The following is a 10,218-nucleotide window of genomic DNA, read 5'->3' on the forward strand; positions in this document are numbered from 1 at the left end:
GCAGGGGGAGGGGGTATCTCACTTGGAGATGAGCTGTGAGTGCAGGGGGAGGCTGTGTCTCACCCGGAGATCAGCAGTGAGCGCAGGGAGAGGGGGGTATCTCAACCGGAGATGATCTGTGAGGGCAGGGGGAGGCTGTGTATCACCCGGAGATCAGCAGTGAGCGCAGGGAGAAGGGGGTATCTCACTCGGAGATGAGCTGTGAGTGCAGGGGGAGGCTGTGTCTCACCCGGAGATCAGCAGTGAGCGCAGGGGGAGGGGGTATCTCACTCGGAGATGAGCTGTGAGTGCAGGGGGAGGCTGTGTCTCACCCGGAGATCAGCAGTGAGCGCAGGGAGAGGGGGTATTTCACCCGGAGATGATCTGTGAGTGCAGGGGGAGGCTGTGTCTCACCCGGAGATCAGCAGTGAGCGCAGGGAGAGGGGGGTATCTCACCCGGAGATGATCTGTGAGTGCAGGGGGAGGCTGTGTCTCACCCGGAGATCAGCAGTGAGCGCAGGGAGAGGGGGTCTCTCACCCGGAGATGATCTGTGAGTGCAGGGGGAGGGGGTATCTCACTCGGAGATCAGCAGTGAGCGCAGGGGGAGGGGGTATCTCACTCGGAGATGAGCTGTGAGTGCAGGGGGAGGGGGTATCTCACTCGGAGATGAGCTGTGAGTGCAGGGGGAGTATCTCACCCGGAGATCAGCAGTGAGCGCAGGGGGAGGGGGGTATCTCACCCGGAGATGATCTGTGAGTGCAGGGGGAGGCTGTGTCTCACCCGGAGATCAGCAGTGAGCGCAGGGAGAGGGGGGTATCTCACCCGGAGATGATCTGTGAGTGCAGGGGGAGGCTGTGTCTCACCCGGAGATCAGCAGTGAGCGCAGGGAGAAGGGGGTATCTCACTCGGAGATGAGCTGTGAGTGCAGGGGGAGGCTGTGTCTCACCCGGAGATCAGCAATGAGCGCAGGGGGAGGGGGTATCTCACTCGGAGATGAGCTGTGAGTGCAGGGGGAGGCTGTGTCTCACCCGGAGATCAGCAGTGAGCGAAGGACGAGGGGGTATCTCACCCGGAGATGATCTGTGAATGCAGGGGGACGCTGTGTCTCACCCGGAGATCAGCAGTGAGCGCAGGGAGAGGGGGTATCTCACCCGGAGATGATCTGTGAGTGCAGGGGGAGGGGGTATCTCACTCGGAGAAAAGCAGTGAGCGCAGGGGGAGGGGGGTATCTCACTCGGAGATGATCTGTGAGTGCCGGGGGAGGCTGTGTCTCACCCGGAGATCAGCAGTGAGCGCAGGGAGAGGGGGTATCTCACTCGGAGATGATCTGTGAGTGCAGGGGGAGGGGGTATCTCACTCGGAGAAAAGCAGTGAGCGCAGGGGGAGGGGGTATCTCACTTGGAGATGAGCTGTGAGTGCAGGGGGAGTATCTCACCCGGAGATCAGCAGTGAGCGCAGGGGGAGGGGGTATCTCACTCGGAGATGAGCTGTGAGTGCAGGGGGAGGCTGTGTCTCACCCGGAGAACAGCAGTGAGCGCAGGGAGAGGGGGATATCTCACTCGGAGATGAGCTGTGAGTGCAAGGGGAAGGGGGTATCTCACCCGGAGATCAGCAGTGAGCGCAGGGAGAGGGGGGTATCTCACTCGGAGATGAGCTGTGAGTGCAGGGAGAGGGGGTATCTCACCCAGAGATCAGCAGTAAGCGCAGGGGGAGGGGGTATCTCACCCGGAGATCAGCAGTGAGCGCAGGGGGAGGGGGTATCTTACTCGGAGATGAGCTGTAAGTGCAGGGGGAGGCTGTGTCTCACCCGGAGATCAGCAGTGAGCGCAGGGGGAGGGGGTATCTCACTCGGAGATGAGCTGTGAGTGGAGGGGGAGGCTGTTTCTTACCCGGAGATCAGCAGTGAGCGCAGGGGGAGGGGGTATCACACCCGGAGATGATCTGTGAGTGCAGGGGGAGGGGGTATCTCACCCGGAGATCAGCAGTGAGCGCAGGGAGAGGGGGTATCTCACCCGGAGATGATCTGTGAGTGCAGGGAGAGGGGGTATCTCACCCGGAGACCAGCAGTGAGCACAGGGAAAGGGTTTATCTCACTCGGAGATGAGCTGTGAGGGCAGGGGAGTATCTCACTCGGAGATGAGCTGTGAGGGCAGGGGAGTACCTCACTGGGAGATGAGCTGTGAGGGCTAGGGAGTATCTCACTCGGAGAAGAGCTGTGAGGGCAGGGGAGTATCTCACTCGGAGATGAGCTGTGAGGGCAGGGGAGTATCTCACTCGGAGATGAGCTGTGAGGGCAGGGGAGTATCTCACTCGGAGATGAGCTGTGAGGGCAGGGAAGTATCTCGGAGATGAGCTGTGAGGGCAGGGGAGTATCACACTCGGAGATGAGCTGTGAGGGCAGGGGAGTATCTCACTCGGAGATGAGCTGTGAGGGCAGGGAAGTATCTCGGAGATGAGCTGTGAGGGCAGGGGAGTATCTCACTTAGAGATGAGCTGTGAGTGCAGGGGGAGGGGGTATCACACCCGGAGATGATGTGTGAGTGCAGGGGGAGGGGGTATCTCACCCGGAGATCAGCAGTGAGCGCAGGGAGAGGGGGTATCTCACCCGGAGATGATCTGTGAGTGCAGGGGGAGGGGGTATCTCACCCGGAGATCAGCAGTGAGCACAGGGAAAGGGTTTATCTCACTCGGAGATGAGCTGTGAGGGCAGGGGAGTATCTCACTCGGAGATGAGCTGTGAGGGCAGGGGAGTATCTCACTGGGAGATGAGCTGTGAAGGCTAGGGAGTATCTCACTCGGAGAAGAGCTGTGAGGGCAGGGGAGTATCTCACTCGGAGATGAGCTGTGAGGGCAGGGGAGTATCTCACTCGGAGATGAGCTGTGAGGGCAGGGGAGTATCTCACTCGGAGATGAGCTGTGAGGGCAGGGAAGTATCTCGGAGATGAGCTGTGAGGGCAGGGGAGTATCTCACTCGGAGATGAGCTGTGAGGGCAGGGGAGTATCTCACTCGGAGAAGAGCTGTGAGGGCAGGGAAGTATCTCACTCGAAGATGAGCTGTGAGGGCAGGGGAGTATCTCACTCGGAGATGAGCTGTGAGGGCAGGGGAGTATCTCACTCGAAGAGCTGTGAGGGCAGGGAAATATCTCACTCGGAGATGAGCTGTGAGGGCAGGGGAGTATCTCACTCGGAGATGAGCTGTGAGGGCAGGGAAGTATCTCGGAGATGAGCTGTGAGGGCAGGGGAGTATCTCACTCGGAGATGAGCTGTGAGGGCAGGGGAGTACCTCACTCGGAGATGAGCTGTGAGGGCAGGGGAATATCTCACTCGGAGATGATCTGTGAGTGCAGGGCGAGGGGGTATCTCACTCGGAGATGAACTGTGAGTGCAGGGGGAGTATCTCACCTAGAGATCAGCTGTGAGTACAGGGGGAGGGGGTATCTCACTCGGAGATGAGCTGTGAGTGCAGAGGGAGTATCTCACCTAGAGATCAGCAGTGAGTGCAGGGGGAGGGGGTATCTCACTTGGAGATGAGCTGTGAGTGCAGGGGGAGGCTGTGTCTCATCCGGAGATCAGCAGTGAGCGCAGGGAGAGGGGGGTATCTCACCCGGAGATGATCTGTGAGTGCAGGGGGAGGCTGTGTCTCACCCGGAGATCAGCAGTGAGCGCAGGGAGAAGGGGGTATCTCACTCGGATATGAGCTGTGAGTGCAGGGGGAGGCTGTGTCTCACCCGGAGATCAGCAGTGAGCGCAGGGGGAGGGGGTATCTCACTCGGAGATGAGCTGTGAGTGCAGGGGGAGGCTGTGTCTCACCCGGAGATCAGCAGTGAGCGCAGGGAGAGGGGGTATCTCACTCGGAGATGAGCTGTGAGTGCAGGGGGAGTATCTCACCCGGAAATCAGCAGTGAGCGCAGGGGGAGGGGGTATCTCACTCGGAGATGAGCTGTGAGTGCAGGGGGAGGCTGTGTCTCACACGGAGATCAGCAGTGAGCGGAGGGAGAGATGGGTATCTCACTCGGAGATGAGCTGTGAGTGCAGGGGGAGGGAGTATCTCACCCGGAGTTGAGCTGTGATTGCAGGGGGAGAATCTCACCTAGAGATCAGCTGTGAGTGCAGGGGGTGGGGGTATCTCACTCGGAGATGAGCTGTGAGTGCAGGGGGAGGCTGTGTCTCACCCGGAGATCAGCAGTGAGAGCAGGGAGAGGGGGATATCTCACTTGGAGATGAGCTGTGAGTGCAGGGGGAGGCTGTGTCTCACCCGGAGATCAGCAGTGAGCGCAGGGAGAGGGGGGTATCTCACCCGGAGATGATTTGTGAGTGCAGGGGGAGGCTGTGTCTCACCCGGAGATCAGCAGTGAGCGCAGGGAGAGGGGGGTATCTCACCCGGAGATGATCTGTGAGTCAGGGGGAGGCTGTGTCTCACCCGGAGATCAGCAGTGAGCGCAGGGAGAAGGGGGTATCTCACTCGGAGATGAGCTGTGAGTGCAGGGGGAGGCTGTGTCTCACCCGGAGATCAGCAGTGAGCGCAGGGGGAGGGGGTATCTCACTCGGAGATGAGCTGTGAGTGCAGGGGGAGGCTGTGTCTCACCCGGAGATCAGCAGTGAGCGCAGGAAGAGGGGGTATCTCACCCGGAGATGATCTGTGAATGCAGGGGGAGGCTGTGTCTCACCTGGAGATCAGCAGTGAGCGCAGGGAGAGGGGGTATCTCACCCGGAGATGATCTGTGAGTGCAGGGGGAGGGGGTATCTCACTCGGAGAAAAGCAGTGAGCGCAGGGGGAGGGGGTATCTCACTTGGAGATGAGCTGTGAGTGCAGGGGGAGTATCTCACCCGGAGATCAGCAGTGAGCGCAGGGGGAGGGGGTATCTCACTCGGAGATGAGCTGTGAGTGCAGGGGGAGGCTGTGTCTCACCCGGAGATCAGCAGTGAGCGCAGGGAGAGGGGGGTATCTCACTCGGAGATGAGCTGTGAGTGCAAGGGGAGGGGGTATCTCACCCGGAGATCAGCAGTGAGCGCAGGGAGAGGGGGATATCTCACTCGGAGATGAGCTGTGAGTGCAGGGAGAGGGGGTATCTCACCCAGAGATCAGCAGTGAGTGCAGGGGGAGGGGGTATCTCACCCGGAGATCAGCAGTGAGCGCAGGGGGAGGGGGTATCTTACTCGGAGATGAGCTGTGAGTGCAGGGGGAGGCTGTGTCTCACCCGGAGATCAGCAGTGAGCGCAGGGGGAGGGGGTATCTCACTCGGAGATGAGCTGTGAGTGCAGGGGGAGGCTGTTTCTTACCCGGAGATCAGCAGTGAGCGCAGGGGGAGGGGGTATCACACCCGGAGATGATCTGTGAGTGCAGGGGGAGGGGGTATCTCACCCGGAGATGATCTGTGAGTGCAGGGGGAGGGGGTATCTCACCCGGAGATCAGCAGTGAGCACAGGGAAAGGGTTTATCTCACTCGGAGATGAGCTGTGAGGGCAGGGGAGTATCTCACTCGGAGATGAGCTGTGAGGGCAGGGGAGTATCTTACTGGGAGATGAGCTGTGAGGGCTAGGGAGTATCTCACTGGGAGAAGAGCTGTGAGGGCAGGGGAGTATCTCACTCGGAGATGAGCTGTGAGGGCAGGGGAGTATCTCACTCGGAGATGAGCTGTGAGGGCAGGGAAGTATCTCGGAGATGAGCTGTGAGGGCAGGGGAGTATCTCACTCGGAGATGAGCTGTGAGGGCAGGGGAGTATCTCACTCGGAGAAGAGCTGTGAGGGCAGGGAAGTATCTCACTCGAAGATGAGCTGTGAGGGCAGGGGAGTATCTCACTCGGAGATGAGCTGTGAGGGCAGGGGAGTATCTCACTCGAAGAGCTGTGAGGGCAGGGAAGTATCTCACTCGGAGATGAGCTGTGAGGGCAGGGTAGTATCTCACTCGGAGATGAGCTGTGAGGGCAGGGAAGTATCTCGGAGATGAGCTGTGAGGGCAGGGGAGTATCTCACTCGGAGATGAGCTGTGAGGGCAGTGGAGTACCTCACTCGGAGATGAGCTGTGAGGGCAGGGCAATATCTCACTCGGAGATGATCTGTGAGTGCAGGGGGAGGGGGTATCTCACTCGGAGATGAACTGTGAGTGCAGGGGGAGTATCTCACCTAGAGATCAGCTGTGAGTACAGGGGGAGGGGGTATCTCACTCGGAGATGAGCTGTGAGTGCAGAGGGAGTATCTCACCTAGAGATCAGCAGTGAGTGCAGGGGGAGGGGGTATCTCACTTGGAGATGAGCTGTGAGTGCAGGGGGAGGCTGTGTCTCACCCGGAGATCAGCAGTGAGCGCAGGGAGAGGGGGTATCTCACCCGGAGATGATCTGTGAGTGCAGGGGGAGGCTGTGTCTCACCCGGAGATCAGCATTGAGCGCAGGGAGAAGGGGGTATCTCACTCGGAGATGAGCTGTGAGTGCAGGGGGAGGCTGTGTCTCACCCGGAGATCAGCAGTGAGCGCAGGGGGAGGGGATATCTCACTCGGAGATGAGCTGTGAGTGCAGGGGGAGGCTGTGTCTCACCCGGAGATCAGCAGTGAGCGCAGGGAGAGGGGGTATCTCACCCGGAGATGATCTGTGAGTGCAGGGGGAGGCTGTGTCTCACCCGGAGATCAGCAGTGAGCGCAGGGAGAGGGGGGTATCTCACCCGGAGATGATCTGTGAGTGCAGGGGGAGGCTGTGTCTCACCCGGAGATCAGCAGTGAGCGCAGGGAGAGGGGGTCTCTCACCCGGAGATGATCTGTGAGTGCAGGGGGAGGGGGTATCTCACTCGGAGATGAGCAGTGAGCGCAGGGGGAGGGGGTATCTCACTCGGAGATGAGCTGTGAGTGCAGGGGGAGTATCTCACCCGGAGATCAGCAGTGAGCGCAGGGGGAGGGGGTATCTCACTCGGAGATGAGCTGTGAGTGCAGGGGGAGTATCTCACCTGGAGATCAGCAGTGAGCGCAGGGGGAGGGGGTATCTCACTCGGAGATGAGCTGTGAGTGCAGGGGGAGGCTGTGTCTCACACGGAGATCAGCATTGAGAGCAGGGAGAGGGGGATATCTCACTTGGAGATGAGCTGTGAGTGCAGGGGGAGGCTGTGTCTCACCCGGAGATCAGCAGTGAGCGCAGGGAGAGGGGGGTATCTCACCCGGAGATGATCTGTGAGTGCAGGGGGAGGCTGTGTCTCACCCGGAGATCAGCAGTGAGCGCAGGGAGAGGGGGGTATCTCACCCGGAGATGATCTGTGAGTGCAGGGGGAGGCTGTGTCTCACCCGGAGATCAGCAGTGAGCGCAGGGAGAAGGGGGTATCTCACTCGGAGATGAGCTGTGAGTGCAGGGGGAGGCTGTGTCTCACCCGGAGATCAGCAGTGAGCGCAGGGGGAGGGGGTATCTCACTCGGAGATGAGCTGTGAGTGCAGGGGGAGGCTGTGTCTCACCCGGAGATCAGCAGTGAGCGCAGGAAGAGGGGGTATCTCACCCGGAGATGATCTGTGAATGCAGGGGGAGGCTGTGTCTCACCTGGAGATCAGCAGTGAGCGCAGGGAGAGGGGGTATCTCACCCGGAGATGATCTGTGAGTGCAGGGGGAGGGGGTATCTCACTCGGAGAAAAGCAGTGAGCGCAGGGGGAGGGGGTATCTCACTTGGAGATGAGCTGTGAGTGCAGGGGGAGTATCTCACCCGGAGATCAGCAGTGAGCGCAGGGGGAGGGGGTATCTCACTCGGAGATGAGCTGTGAGTGCAGGGGGAGGCTGTGTCTCACCCGGAGATCAGCAGTGAGCGCAGGGAGAGGGGGGTATCTCACTCGGAGATGAGCTGTGAGTGCAAGGGGAGGGGGTATCTCACCCGGAGATCAGCAGTGAGCGCAGGGAGAGGGGGATATCTCACTCGGAGATGAGCTGTGAGTGCAGGGAGAGGGGGTATCTCACCCAGAGATCAGCAGTGAGTGCAGGGGGAGGGGGTATCTCACCCGGAGATCAGCAGTGAGCGCAGGGGGAGGGGGTATCTTACTCGGAGATGAGCTGTGAGTGCAGGGGGAGGCTGTGTCTCACCCGGAGATCAGCAGTGAGCGCAGGGGGAGGGGGTATCTCACTCGGAGATGAGCTGTGAGTGCAGGGGGAGGCTGTTTCTTACCCGGAGATCAGCAGTGAGAGCAGGGGGAGGGGGTATCACACCCCGAGATGCTCTGTGAGTGCAGGGGGAGGGGGTATCTCACTCGGAGATGAGCTGTGAGTGCAGGGGGAGGCTGTTTCTTACCCGGAGATCAGCAGTGAGCGCAGGGGGAGGGGGTATCACACCCCGAGATGCTCTGTGAGTGCAGGGGGAGGGGGTATCTCACCCGGAGATGATCTGTGAGTGCAGGGGGAGGGGGTATCTCACCCGGAGATCAGCAGTGAGCACAGGGAAAGGGTTTATCTCACTCGGAGATGAGCTGTGAGGGCAGGGGAGTATCTCACTCGGAGATGAGCTGTGACGGCAGGGGAGTATCTTACTGGGAGATGAGCTGTGAGGGCTAGGGAGTATCTCACTCCGAGAAGAGCTGTGAGGGCAGGGGAGTATCTCACTCGGAGATGAGCTGTGAGGGCAGGGGAGTATCTCACTTGGAGATGAGCTGTGAGGGCAGGGGAGTATCTCACTCGGAGATGAGCTGTGAGGGCAGGGAAGTATCTCGGAGATGAGCTGTGAGGGCAGGGGAGTATCTCACTCGGAGATGAGCTGTGAGGGCAGGGGAGTATCTCACTGGGAGATGAGCTGTGAAGGCTAGGGAGTATCTCACTCGGAGAAGAGCTGTGAGGGCAGGGGAGTATCTCACTCGGAGATGAGCTGTGAGGGCAGGGGAGTATCTCACTCGGAGATGAGCTGTGAGGGCAGGGGAGTATCTCACTCGGAGATGAGCTGTGAGGGCAGGGAAGTATCTCGGAGATGAGCTGTGAGGGCAGGGGAGTATCTCACTCGGAGATGAGCTGTGAGGGCAGGGGAGTATCTCACTCGGAGAAGAGCTGTGAGGGCAGGGAAGTATCTCACTCGAAGATGAGCTGTGAGGGCAGGGGAGTATCTCACTCGGAGATGAGCTGTGAGGGCAGGGGAGTATCTCACTCGAAGAGCTGTGAGGGCAGGGAAATATCTCACTCGGAGATGAGCTGTGAGGGCAGGGGAGTATCTCACTCGGAGATGAGCTGTGAGGGCAGGGAAGTATCTCGGAGATGAGCTGTGAGGGCAGGGGAGTATCTCACTCGGAGATGAGCTGTGAGTGCCGGGGGAGGCTGTGTGTCACCCGGAGATCAGCAGTGAGCGCAGGGAGAGGGGGTATCTCACCCGGAGATGATCTGTGAGTGCAGGGGGAGGGGGTATCTCACTCGGAGAAAAGCAGTGAGCGCAGGGGGAGGGGGTATCTCGCTTGGAAATGAGCTGTGAGTGCAGGGGGAGTATCTCACCCGGAGATCAGCAGTGAGCGCAGGGGGAGGGGGTATCTCACTCGGAGATGAGCTGTGAGTGCAGGGGGAGGCTGTGTCTCACCCGGAGATCAGCAGTGGGCGCAGGGAGAGGGGGGTATCTCACTCGGAGATGAGCTGTGAGTGCAAGGGGAGGGGGTATCTCATCCGGAGATCAGCAGTGAGCGCAGGGAGAGGGGGGTATCTCACTCGGAGATAAGCTGTGAGTGCAGGGAGAGGGGGTATCTCACCCAGAGATCAGCAGTGAGCGCAGGGGGAGGGGGTATCTCACCCAGAGATCAGCTGTGAGCGCAGGGGGAGGGGGTATCTTACTCGGAGATGATCTGTGAGTGCAGGGGGAGGCTGTGTCTCACCCAGAGATCAGCAGTGAGCGCAGGGGGAGGGGGTATCTCACTCGGAGATGAGCTGTGAGTGCAGGGGGAGTATCTCACCCGGAGATCAGCAGTGAGCGCAGGGGGAGGAAGTATCTCACTCGGAGATGAGCTGTGAGTGCAGGGGGAGGCTGTTTCTTACCCGGAGATCAGCAGTGAGCGCAGGGGGAGGGGGTATCACACCCGGAGATGATCTGTGAGTGCAGGGGGAGGGGGTATCTCACCCGGAGATCAGCAGTGAGCGCAGGGAGAGGGGGTATCTCACCCGGAGATGAGCTGTGAGTGCAGGGAGAAGGGGTATCTCACCCGGAGATGATCTGTGAGTGCAGGGGGAGGGGGTATCTCACCCGGAGATCAGCAGTGAGCACAGGGAAAGGGTTTATCTCACTCGGAGATGAGCTGTGAGGGCAGGGGAGTATCTCAC

The sequence above is a fragment of the Phyllobates terribilis genome, unplaced genomic scaffold (assembly GCF_046119375.1).
Source record: "Phyllobates terribilis strain yellow unplaced genomic scaffold, ASM4611937v1 Scaffold_362__1_contigs__length_1925733, whole genome shotgun sequence".
Lineage (NCBI taxonomy): Eukaryota > Metazoa > Chordata > Amphibia > Anura > Dendrobatidae > Phyllobates > Phyllobates terribilis.